The 21,281-nt window shown below is 39.3% G+C and overlaps 1 long non-coding RNA gene across 2 annotated transcripts in view; it reads left to right on the top strand.

Annotated features, from left to right (window-relative positions):
* The window catches only part of LOC134759752 (uncharacterized), a 79,892-nt gene that overhangs the window by 46,429 nt on the left and 12,182 nt on the right, over positions 1-21,281 (top strand). The window contains exon 4 of one of the 2 annotated variants that reach the window (XR_010136465.1): positions 4,929-5,060. The exons of the other annotated variant lie outside the window; for it this stretch is intronic. This is a non-coding gene — a long non-coding RNA (uncharacterized LOC134759752). The remainder of the gene's footprint in view (positions 1-4,928; positions 5,061-21,281) is intronic. 2 annotated transcript variants of the gene reach the window in all.

Raw genomic sequence — 21,281 nt, 5'->3', positions numbered from 1 at the left:
TAAAGAGGGAAATATGGTAAAGTTAAAGGCCAATAGGAAGTCCTAAGACTATCAAGCTTCTAGATAATACAAAGTGGTTTTCAGAAAGAACATAGGCATTGAAGGCTTTGGAACAACCTTTTTTTTCTAGCTCTGCAATAATAGAAGTCAGTGTTTTCAGTATTCTTCACTCCATCTTGCAAACGTTAACATGAAAGAAGAAATATGCTAAAAATTCAGAAACTAAAGGACTATTATTAGCCCTTTATTAGTTTGGTTTATGTTTATACTTTTTTAAAAAACTGAAAATCACTTTTGTTTAAAACCAAGGTTTTTCCTAATGCATTACAAACATTCTTGAACTGAGCAGGAAATAATTTTACATTTCACCCACCTATATATTGTGTACCTAAAGTTATTTTTGCCTATGAATACAGCATGTTTTACTATTTTTAATTTCAACATTGGAAATACTAATTTTAAAAAAAATACATTAAGTACGACAATTTGCTAGACAACGTGCTAGATAGACACTCTAGATAAAAGGGTAAACTCTTATAAGCACATGTGATCATAAATATCACAAATTTACCTTGAGTAAAGTTGCATTTTCAACAATGATTTTGAAGTGTTCTTTGAATCTTTTGTTAAATTTTACTTTAAAGTAGTTTTTCAGGATTTTGTAAATTGACCTTGATAAAGGAGAGCATGTATATTTTAGAAAGTATTCTGGTTATAAAATTCCTCAAGTCTCTATATTTAGAGGTATTATATACCTAGCTAAAATGCTAAGTAAATTAGTAAGTGAGAAAAAAAACTTTGGGACCTCTTTAAATTCCTCATATTAAAATTAATGTTAAATCATGTATCTAATTGTTATTGTAATGAAAATAGATGAGTGTTTTTATCATAATTATCTACTTATAGTTATTATACCTAAAAAATTCATAGGAAATATAGAATGGAAATTGACAGAATACTTGAGCAGTGAGATATATTTTTCTATAATTTTACTATGAAGAGAATGAGATAAGCCATTAACATAGATTAAATACCTGTTGCAAACAGCCATAGTGTGAAGGTCTTTACATATGTTACTGAAACCCACATGGATATTGTGATGTTAATTTTTTAATACACAAATTTCCTAGTATAGTGCTTGAGATGCAATAGCAAAGAATAAATTAAAATACTCCTTATTCTTTACAACCAGCTTGAAGAAAAAATTTCCCCATTTCACAGATAAAGAAAATAAGCTTCAAAAACATTGTATTTTGCCCAAAGTCACATTACTTAGAAGTGGCAAACCAAGATTCAACCAATTTCTATTTGCCTTTCATGTTCTTATTCAAAGTCACTTTTCAGCGATCTGTACCCTGTAGACCAAGGCATCTTGTTAGTACCTTTCAAAAAACTGAGTGAAGACTACGTATTTCCTTATATGGTACTCCCCACTTCTTTACCTCCCTTTTCTACAGGAGAGTCCCATCATTTTTCCTGAACGATCATATTACTCTGTTGTAATACTATTTACAATTTGCTGAAAGAACTTGAGGACCTATTACAGATGTCTCAGTTATGGGTGTGATAATTGAAATCAGGAAACAGGTGTTAGAAAGTTTAGTGGCAGTCATTAAAAGAGAACGCTTGTTATAGGTGGGGAAAATATTAGAAATATAAGTTAATAAAGGTGAAGCTGCTTTGTAAAGAAAAAATTTGGATCTTTGAGGAGACTAAACGTTAGGTTGGAAGACCAAGATTAAAAATTGTTGCTCTACTTTATGAGTAGGAAGAAGTTCTGTTTGTGAACATTTTCAAGAAAAGGCTGATGATTTTCTCTCAGAAACACATAAAATACATTATAATATCTGGGTAGATTAGATGACTTTTTATTCCTTTGCAACTCTGAGATATGTTTAAAAGTGACTTTTGCTTTTAGTAGTCTTCATATTTCAGAACCTGACATTCTGCTTGACCCATAGTTAAGGATGTAGTAGTTTTTTTTTTGTTTTTTTTTGTTTTTTTTTTTTTTACCTTATACAACAGATGCCTTGACTTCACTTCAATATTTACCGTAAGCAACAAAAACATTATCCAGGTACAACATTTTTGCAGGTACACTGTCTCTTAAATAGATATCCAAGAATAAAAGTCTTAAAAAATATTTCTGGGACAATTTTCATCCTGGTGTCCCACTTATTCACGCATTTTTCTCTCACGCCTATTAATGAAATAATTTCCCTTTTCAGAATATGGGTATACACTGTTTATTTGGCTAGTTTAATGATGAGCATTGGTTTAAAAAGATGCTTTGATCAAACAATCTTCATAACAGCCTGAAAAAGAAACATCTTTAGAACCAAGAGTTAAAAGAATGTTGAGCCTCTTCAGGAAAAATATCCTATCTGGAGAAAGAAGATTGTGGCTATTTATTGTAGCAATCATAAGTACAGTAAAGACTGGGAAAAAGTTATCATTCAGTTTTAATCAGGTTACTCAAATAGAACAGCTGCAAGCAGAGATTGCTGTTTAGGCTGAAAATGGGAAAGACTCTTTCTTATAAAGTATAATGCTGTAGGGTCATATATAAAAAATGGAACCTTTTTTGCTTTTTTCCATAACAAAGCATAAAAGCATGTTTTAACCAGTTTTAGGCCTAACTGGATATTGATTACTATCACCATACAATGGCCCAGATATACTTTCAAGGACAAAGGTGGGTAAAAAAATTCATTTAATCATAAAATTCATCCTTTTTTATACATTTTATTTTCTTTGAATTATTATTTTCCACTTATTAATGATCATGAAAGCCAGAAGTTTGAATGAAAGTTTCTTTAAGTCTCCCAACATCACCTATAGTAAGGTTTTAAGTTGCCAACAAACAACAGAAGCTATTTTTTAAACAGTGAATCCTGCTTATTCAATTAAATACTAAAGTTTTTAATATTCATTTTTTCCTTGAGGTAAGTAGAGATGCATTAATTGATCCATGATGCTCTGGGATTGTTTTTCTTCTAAAGGAAGAATCTAGGAAATCAGCAGACATAAAGTGTTGCCATCATGATTTAATTAGGATCAGTCTAATAAAATTACATATAAAATATCAATTTTCTTTAAGGAACATCAAGGTAATGCCCAGGTTTAATTCTGCAAGTGTTTGGGAACTTATAGGCTGTGATCAGCTATGATCTCTTTTTAAAAAGTTGAAATAAAAGACATTTCCTTCACTTTCTAATCTTTGCATGAGAGAATCCAAATTAACTGCTCTGGGGCCATAATTGGCACTCATAAATAACCTGCTGTCTACAGGCACTGGCCTTCATGTTTAGCTGATTCTTTCTGTCTTCCTAGAGGCAAAGAAAAGAAACTTCTGTAGAAGGGATATTTTCAGTGCATAATAATCTTCACCTCAAAAGCTTTACTTTTCACTTCAGAAATCACTAGCTGTATTTGCTACTCTTTGTGGATAGCACCTGATTGTATCTCTGGCTGGTATGTGGTCATTAGTGCAACCTTTTCTCTTTCTTTCAGCACTATCCTTGTACATAATTTGCCTTTTTGGTAATAGTTATTTGAGCATTTGAAGCTTAAATAACAAAGACTGTGATAATTTTTGGAGTGTTTTAATAGGCTGTAATAGGCTAGAATAATCCAGTTTCTTTTATTTTAAGATCATCCTATTGACATTCAGGGGAACTTTGTCTGTAAAAAAGAAAAATACAGTTTAGGTCAATCAAAAATGTATATGCAGCCAAGTGCAGTGACTCAAGCTTGTAATCCCAGCATTTTGGGAGGCCAGGGCAGGTGGATCACTTCAGCTCAAGAGTTCAAGACCAGCCTGGCCAACATGGTGAAACCCTGTGTCTATTAAAAATACAGAAATTAGCAGTGCGTGGTGGCACATGCCTGTAATCCCAGCTGCTCCAGAGGCTGAGGCAGTAGAATCACTTGAACTCGGAAGGCAGAGGTTGCAGTGAGCTGAGATCATGCCACTGCACACCAGCGTGGGTAACAGAGTGAGACTCTGTCTCAAAAACAAAAAACAAACAAACAAACAAAAAGGTGTGTTGGGGGGGTGATGAAGGAATATAGCTTAAGTTTGGAAATAGGCTGTGTTTTCAAAAACATGAAGCCACAGGCATCCTCAAACAATGTTGATGGGAGTAGAAGTGTGTATACAATTAGTGGTAGACACTTGTTTTGGGGACACGTTTTTAAGAAAGAAAAAAATGTTGACTTTCCCTTCTTACTGCCCTCCAAAGAGGCCTCACCTGGTGGCTCAGCGTCACCATGACTCCTTAAGAATTAGTGTTTCATTATTTTATAAGAATCATAAACTCATTAGCTCATCATTTAGAAATGATTAGTGTATTATTGTCTACTTTGGATAGGTATTGCAAAGTAAGACTCTCAGGAAATGATTCAAGGGAAGGACATTTGAGATCTCAAATACTTGATGGACATAGTATTTAAATAGCTTGAAGGTCTTCCAACTGGTGAACCAATCCAGTGACAAGCATAAAAATGAGATACATATGCAAGGTGTTAGCAAACAGTGAAAGACTGAAGGGAAGATCCAAAGGCCAATTTAGTCCTTTATAATTTGTGGATATTTATAACTACAATTAGGCCACTGATTTGTGAATTGAAAAAATGCAAAATAAAAAATGGTTTTGAATAATTATTAACCATAGACATTTTCATTTAAATGATATGCAAGCCCAAAGGGAAACACTCACAAAAGAGGATATCCTGGCTGATTCTAGGACATTGTTCTGGGTCATAACTGGTCCTATCTATGGGGAACCTGTAAGCATACACAATTAGAAAATCCTTGGGTCCTGTGACCCAAGAGCATATGAGAAGCTCCTTAAATATGAGTCAATAAGAATTCAGTCATTAGTTCTTAATTTATGGTCTTACATGATAATAAACATTGTTCCCAGGTATTGTAAGACCCTCATGGCAAGGGGAAGATATCAAATCCAATAAAGTCTTATTTGGATTGCCTAGGATACGGCTTCTGTGCTGCCCACTGATGTTACTTTAACTTCCTACCCAGGAACAGAAGATGAATGGTGAGATTTTCAATTATATCCTTTGTCATGCCATTCTTGTATCTTTTTGACATAAAATAAGGCTTGTAGCTGGACAGAATTACTCTGCCAAATATGGAAAGTAATGTCATTCTTTCATATTTGGGGTCAAGAATGGCACCATAAACTGCTAGGTCTCCAAAATACGTAGCTTGGAAGCCATTGCTATAAGAGAAGGTGTATTAGTCCATTCTCATATTGCCATGAAGAAATACCATCCTGGGAGATGGAGGTTGCAGTGAGCCGAGAAAGTGCCACTGCACTCCAGCCTGGGTGACAGAGCAAGACTCTGTCTCAAAAATAATAATAATAAATAAAAACAAATAAACAAAATTAAAAAAAGAAATACCTGAAACTGGGTAATTTATAAAGAGAACGAGGTTTAATGGACTCACACTTTCACATGGCTGGGGAGGCCTCATAATTATGGCAGAGGCGAAGGAGGAGCAAAGGCACGTCTTACATGACAGCAGGCAAGAGAATGTGTGTGGGGACACTACCCTTTATAAAACTATCAGTTTGCATGAGACTTATTCACTATCACGGAAACAACCCACCCCCATGATTTAATTACCTCTCACTGAGTTCATCCCATGACACGTGGGGATTATGGGAGCTACAATTCAAGATGAGATTTGGCTGTGGACACAGCCAAACCATATCGGAAGGCTTATATTATTTAAGGTTTTAGTGATTGTGCAGAATTAGGACATGCATTACAAGTTGCATTGATAATTTTAACATTAAAGTGTGCCTTATATAGACATTAATTTAGGAAATGTGTATACTTTAAAATATTCATAAGCCCATAACAAATTTATTAAACAAACAATGTGGGGCAAATAATAGCATCAGCACATGGTAGAGGCTGAAACTCCTGAGCAGAATTGTCAGCAGATGCATACATTCCCAGATCACTCAGCATCATACAAAGCATGATGCTGAGGCCCATATGCAGTTGTTGTAACCTAGAGCTCTGCCCTACCAGGGAGACTCCTGATTCTTATTTCTCTTCCTTTTGATAAGCCTCCAAGAGGCTTTGTCACTGTAACAGATCTGCTGAGCTGAGGAAAAAAGAACCTGATATTGGCTTTGGGAATTCTGCTGGAGGGGAAAGGCAGAATACATAATTCCAAACTCAGTCTTTTTTGTTTAATATTTAATTATTATGAATATAAATAATTGTACATATTTATGGAGTACATGTGATATTTTGATACAAGCATGCAATGTGTAATGATCAAATCAAGGTAATTGGGGTATTTATCACCTCAAGCACTTATAATTTATTTGTGTTAGAAACATTCCAATTTTACTTTTAGTTATTTTGAAATATACAATTATTGTTAACTAAAGTTGCCCTGTTGTGCTATGGAACACTGGATTTATTCCTCTCATCTAACTGCATTTTTGTACTCATTAGCCAACACCTCTTCATCCTCCAATTACCCTTCTCAGACTCGTAACCACCATTCAACTTTCTATCTCCATGAGTTCAATTTATTAGTAAAAACATGTGATATTTGTCTTCTGGACCTGACTTACTCCACTTAACACAATAACCTCAAGTTGCATGCACTCAGTCTTCTTTACATGCAAAAAGTCTCACATTGGAAAATTAGTATTCTATGTTACCTTTTATACAGTGATGTTTCAAGATGTTATGGATGCACTGCCATTTTTCCCCCCCTTTTTCCCCATTTTTCCCATTTCCCACCCCCTTGATTCCCTCTCCAAGACATCTGGAGGCTCTAGAAGCTGGCTTGCTAGAAAGCAGTTGAAGAGCATCTCAGAAGGAAAATGCAACCAATGGGGCTTTCATACCCAGTGTACTAAATGCTCCCATGTTGCCTTTTAGCTAATCCTTTGGGTATCCCCCTTTCTCTGCACACACAGTTTCTAGTAGTGTTCCCCCTTTAAAATAATGTTTCCTAGCTTGTTACTTATTACTGACCATCAGATTTTTAAATAGTTGTCTAACTTCTAATATGCATCACACCAAACATCAGCTTCTACTAGTCTAACTAGGTAGTATCACCTGCAGCAGACCCAGCCTCCTACTAGCAATTAATAAATTTTAAGATTCTGTCCAGACTCCATGTCAGCCTACTATTTCCTGAAGCTATATTATGCCAGAGGACTCCAGACACTATGGACCTTTTCTTTGCATATCATCTTCTTTTTCTCCTGGCTTGCTGGAAGACAAAGCATCCACCTCTCATAGGCTCTCTAGTGAACTACCCTTGTTCCCATGGATGAAAGTGCCCCACCTCCAGATACTGCAGTTGAAACTTCCTTCCATACACTGAAACAATGTGTGCCCCATGTTGGGTGTAACGATTAAGCAAAAAACTTGAGAGGAACACCAGTAGCATCACTTGATTTAGGTTTTAACTCATATAATTAAAGATTATATGAGTTTTCTCTTACTTGGCAGACTTCAGAGCAATGTACTTTGGCTATAGTACAGCTGTCCACACCATGTGTCAGGATTCCAGAAATGGTTCCTTGCTCATTGTTTTCCTTAAGAATGCAGCCAGAATATGTGTGGTCTTATCAGAAGGAGAAACATATTTTGGGCTTGGCCACTATGGTAGATATAAAGATGCATAGCCTTAAATTTCCCTTCAAGGAATAACTTACTAACCAGCTATAGAAAATGTGGTTCAGAAATAGTATCTAGCTGTCATTGCCTTTGGGGTCTGCTTTAGTTTAAGAGAGCCTCCTTAAATTAGTCAACTTCCTTCCCAGAGTAACCAATCTTCTGCAGCATGAGATTAAGTCAGATTTAGGGAGAAAAGGTCAGCATAAAGACAGGAGTGCATCCTCATCCCATTGCCATTTAGCTACCTTAACTCAAATGAGTGAGAAAAATTATCAATTGGGACTGGCTTTCCATGTCATCATAAAGGTATATCTATCTAAGTAGCAATAAAGAATATATTTTTTATTGAAAAGTTTTTGGCCATATTTTAAAATTTTAAATATTTATACATATTATACTTTTGTATCTTTCCTTAGGCCAAGTATTTGCACATTAGAACATTCCTGGTTCTGGTGTACAAAAACAAAATAACAACCAAAAAAAAAAATTGATAGAATCTAAATGTACACTTCTCAGTTTTCATTTAAATTTTGCATAAATGATCTAAAAGAGTATGAACTCTGAGTCCTAACTGCCATCATTGTTGAGCAAAAGTCTTGAGCAAACATGAAGAGAAATGTTTGATATAGACTGGAAATTATAGGTAGGAGAGTCAACTGGCCACAAATATCCTGCCTTTTGGAAATTGTGGGGCTGTGCTTCTTTAGAGGGACCTCACCTCCCTGTTCTCCCTTTTGTTTGGGTCAAGAATGAATGTGGTCTCATGTGGGAGAATAAACATTTTGGATTCTGGCACTAAGCAGTCTGAGGTTATATGCTGGATAATTTAGGAAGACCTTGGGAGAAAACTAACATCCTAGAACCTAGAAACTCTGGGAAATCCATTCCTGTGGAAAGTTGAGCTGTGTACAGTTTCTACAGTGGGGAAGAATGGTGGTTTGTTAATTTGTTAACTAATTTGTTAACAGGCAAAACAGAGAGATTGACTTTGGTCATTCACCAGAAAATTCAATTGCTCTCTACAGTCTACCGAATGACTCTGCAGAATAGATAGGAATAAAACCAATGTTTCCAAAGGTAAAAAGTGTACAGGTACAATGTTTACAGAAAAGGACAGGATTTGTGTTCCATCAGCAGCCAATCAAAAATTATTATTGCTTTTCTTTTTGATTTAGCAGTGTATACATGAAAAAACGAATTTCATTTCTTTCAATTATTATCTTCTTTAATATATTGGCTTAGATTTGCTGTTTACCTGTAACCCATACATAGATCAAAAGAAAGGAATTTTAGGTTAAAGAACTATTTAATCTTTGCATACATAATTCTTAGGGAGATACAGTTTTAGACCTGCAGTTTCTATACTCTTCATCTAGACAAACGTGAAATTTGAATATTAGCTACCTTAAGTACTACGTATATTTCTTGGACCAAAACACTTCTATAACAATATAAACATTTTTATATGATTAAAGTCAAAGATAAGATGTGCTGTATAGATTTTAATTGCTTATTAAAATATACATATTAGCCAGGTGTGGCAGTATGCACCTGTAGTCCCAGCTACTCGGGAGGCTAAGGCAGGAGAATCGCTTGAACCTGAGAGATGGAGTGAGCTGAGATTGCGCCACTGCACTCCAGACTGGGTGACAGAGTGAGACACTGTCTCAAAAAAAAGATCTATATCTATATTTATATTAGAAATCCATAATTTATCTTGTAAATGTGTTTAAGTTCTTTGTAGATTCTGGATATTAGCCCTTTGTCAGATAGACAGAGTGCAAACATTTTCTCCCATTCTGTAGGTTACCTGTTCACTCTGATGATAGTTTTTTTTTTCTGTGCAGAAGCTCTTTAGTTTAATCAGATCCCATTTGTCTATTTCGGCTTTTGTTGCCATTTCTTTGCTGTTTTAGTCATTAAGTCTTTGCCCATGCCTATGTCCTGAATGGAATATGTCCTGAATGGTATTGCCTAGGTTTTCTTCTAGGGTTTTTATGGTTTTAAGCCTTACATTTAAGTCTTTAATCCATCTTGAGTTGATTTTTGTGTAAGGTGTAAGGAAGGAATCCAGTTTCAGCTTTCTGTGTATGGCTATCCAGTTTTCCCAACGCCATTTATTAAATAGGAAATTCTTTCACTATTGCTTGTTTTTGTCAGGGTTGTCAAAGATCAAATAGTTGCAGATGTGTGGCATTATTTCTGAGGCCTCTGTTCTGTTCCATTGGTCTATATATCTGGTTTGGTAAGAGTACCATTCTGTTTTTGTTACTGTAGCCTTGTAGTATAGTCTGAAGTCAGGTAGCGTGATGCCTCTAGCTTTGTTCTTTTTGCTTACTATTATCTTGGCTATGCAGGTTCTTTTTTGGTTACATATGAAATTTAAAGTCATTTTTTCCAGTTCTGTGAAGAAAGCCAATGGTAGCTTGATCGGGATAGCATTGAATCTATAAATTACTTTGGGCAGTATGGCCATTTTGATGATATTGATTCTTCCTATCCATGAGCATAGAATGTTTTTCCATTTATTTGTGTCCTGTGTTATTTCCTTGAGCAGTGGTTTGTAGTTCTCCTTGAAGAGGTCCTTCACATTCCTTGAAAAAGTCGGCAAAGGATATGAACAGACACTTCTCAAAAGAAGACATTTATGCAGCCAACAAACATTGAAAAAAAGCTCATCATCACTGGTCATTAGAGAAATGCAAATCAAAACCACAGTTAGATACCACCTCATGGCAGTTAGAATGGTGATCATTAAAAAGTCAGGAAACAACAGGTGCTGGAGAGGATGTGGAGAAGTAGGAATGCTTTTACAATGTTGATAGGAGTGTAAATCAGTTCAACCATTGTGGAAGACAGAGTGGCGATTCCTCAAGGATCTAGAACTAGAAATACCATTTGACCCAGCAATTCCATTACCGGGTATATACCCAAAGGATTATAAATCATTGTACAATAAACACACATGCACACATATGTTTATTGCAGCACTGTTCACAATAGCAAAGTCTTGGAACCAACCCAAATGCCCATCAATGATAGACTAGATAAAGAAAATATGGCACATATGCACCATGGAGTACTATGCAGCCATAAAATAGGATGAGTTCATGTCCTTTGCAGGGTCATGAATGACGCTGGGAACATCATTCACAGAAAACTAATACAAGAACAGAAAACCAGACGTCGCGTGTTCTCACTCATAAGTGGGAGTTGAACAATGAGAATACATTGAGACAGGGAGGGGAACATCACAAACTGAGGCTTGCCGGCGGGTGGGGGTGCTGGGGAGGGATAGCATTAGGAGAAATTCCTAATGTAGATGACGGGTTGATGAGTGCAGCAAACCACCATGGCACGTATATACCTATGTAACAAACCTGTACATTCTGTACATATACCCCAATACTTAAAGTATAATAACAAAAGGAAATTCATAATTTAAAAAGTAAAGGAATCCCAGCACTTTGGGAGGCCGAGGCAGGTGGATCATGAGGTCAGGAGATCGAGACCATCCTGGCTAACATGGTGAAACCCCGTCTCTACTAAAAATACAAAAAAATTAGCCGGGCGTGGCTGTGGGCGCCTGTAGTCTCAGCTACTCAGGAGGCTGAGGAAGGAGAATGGCGTGAACCTGGGAGGCGGAGCTTGCGGTGAGTAGAGATCGCGCCACTGCACTCCCTGACTCCCTGTTGATGCTATAATAGTAAAAAACAAAACAAAACAAAACAAAACAAAAACTGATAACCAAATTGTAAGAAAAAAATCTCTCATTGTTCTGACTGGCCTCTAATAGTCCAACTTATTTTAGACAGCCATGTATCATTCTAAAAATCTCAGGGGTCTAATCAAGAAATCATGCCCTAGATTTTTGTAAACTGCTTTTTCTTGTGAGTTACTCTTAATACGCTCTTCTCTTCTGGCTTTTTTTACTGGGAAATATTACTGGAACACATTACCATCTACCCGTGCAAATTATTGAGCCTATTTTTATTGAGGCAAATATGGCAGCCCCTACTCTTCAGAAAAGTTTAGAACACTTCTTTAAATTGGAATATAGTGACCCAGACTCCAATCTCCAATGCCAAGTTCTCACATATTCTCTCTCTCTCTCTCTCTCTTTTTTGTCTGCAAAACATAAGGGGTATTAAGTCAGTGAGGACATTTTTACTATCTCTAGTGCCAGTTTGCAGGCAGTATAGTACAGTGGTTAAAAGCTAGGACTCTGGGGACAAATGGCTTCAGTTCAAAAACTAGTTCTAGAATTTACTGCTAATCCCTCTTCCTCCAACAATTTTAGCACAATGCCTGACATAGGCACTAAATAAAAGTATTTTAATAGAAAAATAAATATTATATCTTAAATAGTGTTTGAAATTTACTGGAATCAACTTTTAAAGCATAGCTTCTCCTCATCTTTTAGGAAAGTACTATGGTTTAATAAAAATAAATGGACTTTGCCTTTATACATCCAGGGGTTTTTTCCTAAGGTCACCAAACGAGCTGTTTTAATCCTTTTATGAGCTTCAGTTCCCATTCTTTTGAAACAAAACTGATATGAAAGTATATTGTGAAAATTAAATGAGATTATCTATATAAAGTGCACAGGACAATGCTGGTTCACGTTAGGCACCCAGCCAGGGTTATAGCATCCAACATAGCCCAGCTCATTTGACCCATCCACCCTAGCTAAAACATGCTGAGTTTGCAGAAAGTCTTGTTATTAGTTCTGACTTTGGCCTGGCAGTTTCCAAAATCTAAAAGGCTCTCTTTTATCTTTCTAATTAAATTTGAAAGTCATTCCTGAACTCCTAAATTTATAAATTTTAAACACCAACATTTCACAAATAATAGCTGTTTTAATTTTTAGTTTGGTTTCACAATAGAAAATCTGCAGTCTTTTAATAATAAGTGAATATTTTAGCTCCCTCATTCATTTGTCAATTTCATGAAGAGACTTATATAATGTGGAAGTCAAATTTTTAACTTACTGGTGAGACATGAAACACTTATTCAATGAGGTGCTAAATATTGGTCTAATTCAAAAAATGCTGCTAGTCACTATTAACATTAGAGAGCTACAGTAGCTTAATATGTTACATATAATTAGTACTAATCTTCAATCATTTGGCATTTAAAGACATTAAAAGCTACTCAAATTATCTAGCTAAGAAGCAGCTGGTAATTGATAATATCTACCTCTAGCCTTAGAAAATTGTAATCTCAGCTGGATGTCTCCAGATGGGGTTATAAAAAAAAAGAAATCACATTTCTCATTGCTCTCAGTAACACTTCAGATCAAACAGAGAAAGAATATAAAATGCTGAGAATTAAAAACTGAATTTATTCATCATTTCATTATTCCTGACACTTTTCTTAAAGTGGCTGAAAAAAAAATACTACATTTAGAGGAGAAAAAAAAATAAACTAGTCTCTTTAGTTTTTCTAGATAATGTTAGCTTTTTCAATACCATAACTGGTAATTTAACCTTACAGATGTGTTTAATAGCAACAGCCAATTCTCAAGTTACAGATACCACATCTTGAGTTTTCTCTCAAAGTCGGAATGAGACAATTGGTGATTGATAAATACTGGCTGATAAACATGTTCACCATTCAATTCAGCTAGGTTCTATGAGATAGAGAAAGAAAGATGGACTGGTCAGGGTTGGAATGCTGCTTTTGCCACTACTTAGCATAAAACAAGAAATTTGGCCAGGTGTGGTGCTTCATGCCTGTAATCCCAGCACTTTGGGAGGCTGAGGTGGGTGGATCACCTGATGTCAGGAGTTCGAGACCAGCCTGGCCACCATGGTGACATCCTGTCTCTACTAAATAAATACAAAAAATCAGCCAGGCATGGTAGCTCATGCCTGTAATCACAGTTGCTCTACAGATGCTGAGGCAGGGGAATCAATTGAACCTGGGAGGCAGAGGTTGCAGAGAGCCGAGATTGTGCCACTGCACTCTAGCCTGGGTGACAGAGCGAGACTCTGCCTCAGAACAACAAACAAACAAATACAAAATCTAGTACATGAAGCTTCAGCTTTTTCTTCTATAAAATGTAGCAAATGATACCTACTCAAGACAGAGCAAATTGACATTGGTAATATATGTAATTATAACCCTCTGGAGCCTTGCTATTCAACGTGTTGTCCATAAATGAGCAGAATTGTCATAACTGAGAAGTTGAATGAAATGCAGTATCTCAACCTGAGACCTCTTGAATCAGAATTCAGTTCTCATATGGGGCCCAAGATTTAAATTTTGAACAAGCTCTCATCTGCTGCTGATGTTTTTGATTCACAAAACACATGATGGGTAACAAGGCTTTGGTGTCCCTAATGTATACCACTCAAATCACACAAATTTATACATGAGCTGTATAATTTTAGATTTTATTAGAAAAGCTGTAACAGGAATATAACTAATATATCATGATATTTGATCCAAAGTAGAGCAAATATCTTCACCCCCAAGACTTCTGATATAATTGGTCTGAGTTTAGGGCAATTGGTTGAGTTTAGGCACTGGTATTTTTTAGATGCCTCTCCAGGTGAATCTAGAGCACAGTTGGAATTGAGAACAAATGACATAGAGATAGCATCAGGCATGGACACTGGAAGAAGCAAATAAAACTATGCAAGAAAAAAAGGACTGTGACAGGCAGAATCATGCCCCAGCCCCATGCAAGGAGTCCAAACCCTAATCCCTGGAATCTGTAAGTACGTTACCTTCAAAGCAAAAGAAAATTGCAGATATGACTAAAGCTATGGGACTAGAGATGAGAGATTATCCTGGATTATGACATGGACAAAATCTAATCCTGTAAATTCTTAAAAGTAGAAGAAAGAAGCAGAAGATTACCTCAGAGAGATGTGGTAGAAGAAGAGACAAGACTGGCATGAGAGGGACTTGACCTGCTGTTGCTTAAATTATTGTTGACTGTAGTCACCCTGTTAAGCTATCAAATCATGTGTCTTTTTTTAATCGCTAAAAGGTGTGCTTATTTCTTTCAACAACCATAGAAAATTTATACAAGGATACAGTCCATTGTATTGCCTTAAGCCTCTTATTTAAAGATCAACTCTTATATACCCAAAGGATTATAAATCATTCTACTATAAAGACACATGCACACCTATGTTTATTGTGGCACTGTTCACGATAGCAAAGACTTGGAACCAACACAAATGTCCAACAATGATAGACTGGATAAAGAAAATGTGGCACATATACACCATGGAATACTATGCAGCCATAAAAACGAATGAGTTCAAGTCCTTTGCAGGGACGTGGATGAAGCTGGAAACCATCATTCTCAGCAAACTAACACAAGAACAGAAAACCAAACACTGCATGTTCCCACTCATAAGTGAGAGTTGAACAATAAGAACACATGGTCACAGGAAGGGGAACATCATACACCAGGGCCTGTCAGGGGGTGGGGGCTAGGGGAGGGATAGCATTAGGAGAAATACCTAACGTAGATGACGGGTTGCTGGGTGCAGCAAACCACCCTGGCACTTGTATACCTATGTAACAAACCTGCAAGTTCTGCGCATATATCTCAGAAATTAAATTATAAAAATGAAAGAAGATCAATTGTTGAAATAAGTCAGTGTTTTCTAATTAAAAGGTTTGTTCTACACTGATATGCTGATATGCTTTTAAACATAAGATAATAAGAAATATAAATTTTGTGGTTTTTTTGGAAACCTGCAAGAAACCTCTGAACTAATTGAATAACATGACAATGATACCAGTAGGTAACATTTATTGAATGCCTACTGTGTGTCAGGCAGTGCTTTAATGTTATGTTATCCTCATAACAACTCTATGAGGGAAGTACAATTATTCTCCTTCATCATAGATATGGATGTTGAAATATACAAATGTCAGGCAAGAGTGATATGAATGGGTTTTAAATAGCCCAAGCTGTTTAATCTATAACACTACTGATGTAAAGAAAATTAGAATATTTCCTTGTAAATACAGATGCAATAAACGAAACTCAGAAGGATTAATTATCAGGATGTCACACCACCAGCAAGTCATAAAAGCTTGATTTTTTTTTTGAATTTTTATTTATTTTTATTTTTATTATTATTTTTTTAATTTATGAAGTATTTATTGATGATTCTTGGGAGTTTCTCGGAGAGGGGGATATGGCAGGGTCATAGGATAATAGTGGAGAGAAGGTCAGGAGATAAACACATGAACAAAGGTCTCTGGTTTCCCTAGGCAGAGGTCCCTGCGGCCTTCTGCAGTGTTTGTGCCCCTGGGTACTTGAGATTAGGGAGTGGTGATGACTCTTAAAGAGCATGCTGCCTTCAAGCATCTGTTTAACAAAGCACATCTTGCACCGCCCTTAATCCATTTAACCCTGAGTTGACACAGCATATGTTTCAGAGAGCATGGGGCTGGGGGAAAGGCCATAGATCAACAGCATCCCAAGGCAGAAGAATTTCTCCTAGTCAGAACAAAATGGAGTCTCCTATGCCCACCTCTTTCTACACAGACACAGCAACAATCTGATCTCTCCTTCCTTTCCCCACACTTCCCCCTCTTTCCTTTCAACAAAACCGCCATCGTCCTCATGGCCCGCTCCCGATGGTCGCTGTCTCTTCGGAGTTGTTGGGTACACCTCCCAGACAGGGCGGCCGGGCAGAGGCGCTCCTCACCTCCCAGACGGGGCTGCCCGGGCAGAGGCGCTCCTCTCCTCCCAGACGGGGCGGCCTGGCAGAGGCGCTCCTCTCCTCCCAGACGGGGCGGCCGGGCAGAGGCGCTCCTCACTTCCTCCCAGACTGGGTGGCAGCCGGGCAGAGGCGGTCCTCACTTCCTCCCAGACCGGGTGGCAGTCGGGCAGAGGCGCTCCTCACTTCCCAGAGGGGGCGGCCGGGCAGAGGCGCTCCTCACTTCCCAGACGGGGCGGCCGGGCAGAGACGCTCCTCACTTCCTCCCAGACGGGGTGGCGGCGGGGCAGAGGCACTCCTCACCTCCCAGACGGGGCGGCAGGGCAGAGGCGCTCCTCACTTCCCAGACTGGGCGGCCGGGCAGAGGCGCTCCTCACCTCCTAGACGGGGCGGCCAGGCAGAGGCGCTCCTCACTTCCCAGACGGTGCGGCGGCTGGGCAAAGGTGCTCCTCACTTCCCAGATGGGGCAGCCAGGCAGAGGCGCTCCTCACTTCCTCCCAGACGGGGTGGCGGCCAGGCAGAGGCGCTCCTCACTTCCCAGAGGGGGCGGCCGGGCAGAGGTGCTCCTCACTTCCTCCCAGACGGGGTGGCGGCCGGGCAGAGGCACTCCTCACCTCCCAGACGGGGCGGCCGGGCAGAGGTGCTCCTCATCTCCCAGACGGGGCAGCCGGGCAGAGGTGCTCCCTCTGCCTGGCCGCCACCCCGTCTGGGAGGAAGTGAGGAGCACCTCTGCCCAGCTGCCCCATCTGGGAAGTGAGGAGCGCCTCTGCCCGTCTGCCACCCCCTATGGGAAGTGAGGAGCGCCTCTGCCCGGCCGCCCCGTCTGGGAGGTGAGGAGTGCCTCTGCCTGGCCACCCCGTCTGGGAAGTGAGGAGCGCCTCTGTCCGGCCACCCCGTCTGGGAAGTGAGGAGCGCCTCTGCCTGGCCGCCACCCCATCTGGGAGGAAGTGAGGAGCGCCTCTGCCCGGCCGCCACCCCGTATGGGAAGTGAGGAGCGCCTCTGCCCGGCCGCTCCGTCTGGGAGGTGAGGAGTGCCTCTGCCCGGCTGCCACCCCGTCTGGGAGGAAGTGAGGAGCACCTACGCCCGGCTGCCCCGTCTGGGAGATGAGGAGCACCTCTGCCCGGCCGCCCCGTCTAGGAGGTGAGGAGTGCCTCTGCCTGGCCGCCACCCCGTCTGGGAGGAAGTGAGGAGCGCCTCTGCCCGGCTGCCCCATCTGGGAAGTGAGGAGTGCCTCTGCCCGGCCGCCACCCCATATGGGAAGTGAGGAGCGCCTCTGCCTGACCACTCCGTCTGGGAGGTGAGGAGCACCTCTGCCCGGCCGTCACCCCGTCTGGGAGGAAGTGAGGAGCACCTCTGCCCGGCTGCCCCGTCTGGGAGATGAGGAGCACCTCTGCCCGGCCGCCCCGTCTGGGAGGTGAGGAGTGCCTCTGCCTGGCCGCCACCCCGTCTGGGAGGAAGTGAGGAGAGCCTCTGCCCGGCTGCCCCATCTGGGAAGTGAGGAGCGCCTCTGCCCGGCCGCCACCCCATATGGGAAGTGAGGAGCGCCTCTGCCTGGCCACTCCGTCTGGGAGGTGAGGAGCGCCTCTGCCCAGCCGCCCCGTCTGGGAGGTGAGGAGTGCCTCTGCCCGGCAGTCACCCCGTCTGGGAGGAAGTGAAAAGCTTGATTTTTAAGCTCAGATTTTTAAGTTCCTGGCAGAGTCATCATTTTACTGAACTATAATATGTAGATAAAATTTAAATAGAGACAACTGAAATAGTCTCTGCCATAAAGTAGATAATAATCAATACATGGACTAAGTTTGATGAAGTAAAAGTTGGTATTTCTCTAACTTTCATGTGTAGGCAAGATAAAGAAGCTTTCTTGAGTAGCTAAGGAGAATGACCTTAAGAAAGACAAAACCAAACCACCATTCAATTGTGTCATTAAGACCTCAATGTGCACTCAGAAACAATTTCTGAAATGAGTCGGACATCTATTTAGTGGTAATCTGAAACACTTGAACTGGAGATTAGTTGTGAAACAAAAGAATTGTTCTACTGTGTATTATTTTCCTTTACTCTAGGAAGTACATAAAAACACAGCTAGTGGAGGAAGGGAAGAAAAAGAAAGGCAGCAAGATGTTGCAGGATCTTATTTTTTTCTTCCTTACATGCATAAGGAGTAGAATAAAATAAAGTCCTCCAAAGAATAGGACTTTCCTGTCCTCCCTGCCCTCCCCGCTCCACTCCAGTTTTCCTTAAGCCCTTCATCTGAGACGCCTGGAGATCAAAGGAGTTAGTTATCTTAGTAGATAAAGGACACCACTAGAGAAAAAATTAAATAAAGATTTAGAGATGGGCAAAAGTGTGTGGAATGGCAAAGGGACACCTTGACAGAATGAAGCCTTATAAAAAGTGTCAGTGAATTTACAGACCAGAGAGAGAGAGAGAGAGAGAGAGAGAGAGAAGGACGCTTACAGACTATTTATTTACAGAAAGCTAGAAGATTTCTTTTTCAGGAGACAGAGTTTTCATGTTAGATATTGTGAACCCTCTCACATAACATATTGGCTTTTTTGTATTGTGTCCTCTGAAAACATTTTACATGAGGAATGCAAAGATCAATTATAAACAAATATTAGCTGTGCTGGCCAAGTTCTCCCGTAACAGAGCTTAATATATTTTCCTACAGTCATTTATTGTTTCCCCTCAAAAGTTGCTAGGCTGAATTAGTCAACGAGCTAAAAGAAATATTTGAAATGTGTGAAGTATTCATTTAGTATTGTGCTAGGCAACAACTCCTCACTTATCTATAATTCATTGGTTATGAGAACATAGCTAAAAACTGGGGGAATGAGAGAAAAGCTGTGTCTAAATCACCAAAGCAGTATTTTATTCTGAAGACAGCTTTGCCAAATCTTAGACACTTTTACATTATATGCAATTCAAATATACATGATTGTTTTATTTCTCAGTTTACAGAATATAGGAGGTAACTTTTTTTTTGAAAGGAAGCTTTTTATTATTATTATACTTTAAGTTTTAGGGTACATGTGTACAACGTGCAGGTTTGTTACATATGTATACATGTGCCATGTTGGTGTGCTGCACCCATTAACTCGTCATTTAGCATTAGGTGTATCTCCTGATGCTATCCCTCCCCCCTCCCCCCACCCAACAACAGTCCCTGGTGTATGATGTTCCCCCTTCCTGTGTCCATGTGTTCTCATTGTTCAATTCTCACCTATGACTGAGAACATGTGGTGTTTGGTTTTTTGTCCTTGTGATAGTTTGCTGAGAATGATGGTTTCCAGCTTCATCCATGTCCCTACAAAGGACATGAACACATCCTTTTTTTATGGCTGCATAGTATTCCATGGTGTATATGTGCCACATTGTCTTAATCCAGTCTGTCATTGTTGGACATTTGGGTTGGTTCCAAGTCTTTGCTATTGTGAATAGTGCCTCAATAAACATACGTGTGCATGTGTCTTTATAGCAGCATGATTTATAATCCTTTGGGTATATACCCAGTAATGGAATTGCTGAGTCAAATGGTATTTCTAGTTCTAGATCCCTGAAGAATCGCCACACTGACTTCCACAATGGTTGAACTAGTTTACAGTCCCAGCAACAGTGTAAAAGTGTTCCTATTTCTCCACAACCTCTCCAGGAGCTGGTTTTTTGAAAAGATCAACAAAATTGATAGACCACTAGCAAGACTAATAAAGAAGAAAAGAGAGAAGAATCAAATAGACGCAATAAAAAATGAGAAAGGGGATATCACCACCAATCCCACAGAAATACAAACTACCATTAGAGAATACTATAAACACCTCTATGCAAATAAACTAGAAAATCTAGAAGAAATGGATAAATTCCTCGACACATACACTCTCCCAAGACTAAACCAGGAAGAAGTTGAATCTCTGAATAGACCAATAACAGGCTCTGAAATTGAGGCAATAATTAATAGCTTACCAACCAAAAAAAGTCCAGGACCAGATGGATTCACAGCTGAATTCTACCAGAGGTACAAGGAGGAGCTGCTACCATTCCTTCTGAAACTATTCCAATCAAGAGAAAAAGAGGGAATCCTCCCTAACTCATTTTATGAGGCCAGCATCATCCTGATACCAAAGCCGGGCAGAGACACAACAAAAAAAGAGAATTTTAGACCAATATCCCTGATGAACATCGATGCACAAATCCTCAATAAAATACTGGCAAACCAAATCCAGCAGCACATCAAAAAGCTTATCCACCATGATCAAGTGGACTTCATCCCTGGGATACAAGACTGGTTCAACATATACAAATCAATAAATGTAATCCAGCATATAAACAGAACCAAAGACAAACACCACATGATTATCTCAATAGATGCAGAAAAGGCCTTTGACAAAATTCAACAATGCTTCATGCTAAAAACTCTCAATAAATTAGGTATTGATGGGACGTATCTCAAAATAATAAGAGCTATTTATGACAAACCCACAGTCAATATCATACTGAATGGGCAAAAACTGGAAGCATTCCCTTTGAAAACTGGCACAAGACAGGGATGCCCTCTCTCGCCACTCCTATTCAAAATAGTGTTGGAAGCTCTGGCCAGGGAAATCAGGCAGGAGAAGGAAATAAAGAGTATTCAGTTAGGAAAAGAGGAAGTCAAATCGTCCCTGTTTGCAGATGACATGATTCTACGTCTAGAAAACCCCATCGTCTCAGCCCAAAATCTCCTTAAGCTGATAAGCAACTTCAGCAAAGTCTCAGGATACAAAATCAATGTGCAAAAATCACAAGCATTCTTATACACCTATAACAGACAGACAGAGAGCCAAATCATGAGTGAACTCCCATTCACAATTGCTTCAAAGAGGAGGTAATTTTTTTTGAGACAGAGTCTAGCTTGTTCACCCAGA

This window comes from Pongo abelii, chromosome 13 (assembly GCF_028885655.2).
Source record: "Pongo abelii isolate AG06213 chromosome 13, NHGRI_mPonAbe1-v2.0_pri, whole genome shotgun sequence".
Taxonomy (NCBI): domain Eukaryota; kingdom Metazoa; phylum Chordata; class Mammalia; order Primates; family Hominidae; genus Pongo; species Pongo abelii.
Note: the sequence above shows the minus strand (reverse complement) of the source record. Positions and strands in the feature narration are given on the sequence as shown.